Source organism: Cyprinodon variegatus, unplaced genomic scaffold, assembly GCF_000732505.1.
Source record: "Cyprinodon variegatus isolate N-32 unplaced genomic scaffold, C_variegatus-1.0 Scaffold18, whole genome shotgun sequence".
Classification (NCBI taxonomy): domain Eukaryota; kingdom Metazoa; phylum Chordata; class Actinopteri; order Cyprinodontiformes; family Cyprinodontidae; genus Cyprinodon; species Cyprinodon variegatus.
In genome coordinates this window covers 431,670-434,196 of record NW_015150471.1, presented here as the reverse complement: position 1 = coordinate 434,196, position 2,527 = coordinate 431,670, and the positions used below count along the sequence as shown (strand labels likewise).

Here is a 2,527-nt window from a genome sequence, read left to right as displayed (position 1 = left end):
GTAATATATAATTAGTAATATATGTAATGTAATATTATGTAATATATAAGGTAATATAATTACCTTTTATATATATATATATATATATATATATAAAAGGTAATTATATTACCTTATATATTACATAATATTACATTACATATATTACTAATTATATATTACCTTATATATTACATAAGGTAATTATAAAAAAGGCAAATGAATAAATAAGTTAATTAAAATAGATATATACATTTAAGTCTCACTGTATAATTTAATTTCTACCTACACTTATTTGTTTATTGTATTTTTGGGGGGCTTATTTAGTATGCTTATTTATTTATTGAGCATTTATTTATTTATGTATTTATTTTTAATTATGGCAGAGTTGGTCCTCCATACTAACCACTTCTGTGCTGATATCTCAATGGGGCGTTCAAAGACAGCTCGAACAAAATGGTTACTGCATACTAATTACTGGTTTAACCGTTTTAACGGCTGAAAAAGAAGCGGGTAACAGATGGTCACGCGCGTACCCAGCATCCGTTGCGACGTGTGACATATGTCACCCACAAACTTGCTTTTTCCTTCACCGAAAAATCGGGAGATTAGCTGGAAAAAATATCTGATCGGGAGGATATTACATTAAAAATCACGAGTTTCTAACGTATATCGCGAGAGTTTGCAAGTTTGATATTGTAGTGCAGTCGCTGTATGTATCGATTCTCGTTCTTTAGTTTAAGGAATCGGCTGATTGAGCCGGCTCGGTAGCGAACAGCACGTGAGTATTTCAGTAGGGGAGGCAACTGTCCATGCTGCGGCGCTGCGTGGCAGTGGGTACCGATCTGCCGCTGGCTGGCTTCTCAACACACGCGTGGCTTTAGTCGTGCTTGGCACATGAGAAACAGCACCGAGACCCGGACGAAGCTTCCCGCTGCAGAGCGACTTTTCACCGCGGAGGATACGGCGGGGGGTCGGCTCCTGTTGACCGGGCTGGATGTGGTCCCTGTGATCGGTGCGGTTCTTCCCAGAGCCAGGCAGCCAGGCGCTGGACGCGGATAGAGGAGCCGTGAATGTGATGCCGGAGCTGAGCAGGAAAACACAGCTTCAAGTCTAAAAAAGGTAAACCCTATTTTCTATTCTTCATCTCAGCTGTCCTGGTTTGTGTCTAAAATGAAACACAAAGTTAATACTATACGTATGTATATATATTTATGCACATCAGTGCGCATTGAGTCCACTGGCCATATCTGGCTCCTGCCCAGCAGAGCCCAGCTAAGCCAATGATCAACCCCAGTGGTGTTTAATGAGATAGACTTAGCTGCTCATTTGAACAAAACAACAGGCTCCTTTTCATAAAGGGTAACTGCAGCAAATATGATGCATTTATAAATCAAACTATGCAAAAAAACTGTAGTGTTTATCCTCCAGTATACCCAAAATATCTTTGTTCCCACTTTTATCCTCCCAGCCTACAGAGCAGAGCTGAATTTATTTAAGGTTCAGTCTATAAATCTATATTTATATTCTTCTAACCTATTTTCAGTGAAACAGGGGCTGCCCACCCAGACAACAAACCTTCCATAAAAGCCAAGGGTCTATAAGGAAGAAGCTGTTCCTACTTGTTCACTCGCTCCAGGCCAGCATCTACCTCCCTGTGCACAGCCTATTATCTGACATCTGGTCCCTCTTTGACAGAGACTTATGTGGTAATAGTATGTTTCAGCAGAGGCACTTAATCTGTGTAATGCCTGTTGTTTGGAAGGGGGAAAACACTTATTTCCCCTTTGTTCACCATTTGGATCATCATTCAGAAGAAATTGTAAATAGATTTGAACATTAAGGCTGAATTATTTTGCTCCTTTTATTCTTCGCCTTCCCTAATCGGGCTCTGTGGAAGAGGAAGGTGAGGGATACATTAGCTGTTTTGAAAAAAATAGAGATTTCCTTGTGAGCACTTGGAAACAAAGAGCTTTGTGTTCTGCATTTACACTCATAATCAGATCCTGAATAGTGAATATGACTTTATTTTGTTAGATTTAGAAATCAGTTCCTTTTATTACAGGAAGCAAAAGGAAGCGTATTATTATGCAAGAGGATCGCCGGATAAAAAACAAACAAAAAAACAGATTTTTTAAAATTTTATTTGAGTTTGATATGGGATACAAGATTAAAGTTAGAATTCTGTCTTCATTCTCCAATAAAATAAAAAATCTGTCAAATATATATATATTTTTTTCCAGTAGCCCCAATCCTCAAGTTATAATTCTGAGACAAAAGTCAGAGTTCTGAGATTAATTTCTGAGATTAAATTCAGAATTTTTAGATTTAAGTCAGAATTCTGACTTTTTTTTTCCTCAAATGAAATGAAAAAAATAGTTAACTGTTTTATTTTTTTCCCCAGTGGCCCAAATCCTCTTCCATAGAATTAAATCTAAATTCTGAGAGAACATAGAGTTCTGAGATTAAGTTCAGAGTTCTGAGATTAAGTTCAGAGTTCTGAGATTAAGTTCAGAGTTCTGAGATTAAGTTCAGAGTTCTGAGATTA

At 37.4% G+C, this 2,527-nt stretch overlaps 1 protein-coding gene across 5 annotated transcripts in view; it reads left to right on the top strand.

Annotated features, from left to right (window-relative positions):
* The first annotated feature begins 814 nt into the window (after positions 1–814).
* The window catches only part of tanc2 (tetratricopeptide repeat, ankyrin repeat and coiled-coil containing 2), a 322,680-nt gene continuing 320,967 nt past the window's right edge, over positions 815–2,527 (top strand). For all 5 annotated transcript variants that reach the window (XM_015387935.1, XM_015387920.1, XM_015387913.1 and 2 more), the window contains exon 1: positions 815–1,101. The gene's annotated coding sequence lies outside the window, so the exon portion shown is untranslated. The remainder of the gene's footprint in view (positions 1,102–2,527) is intronic.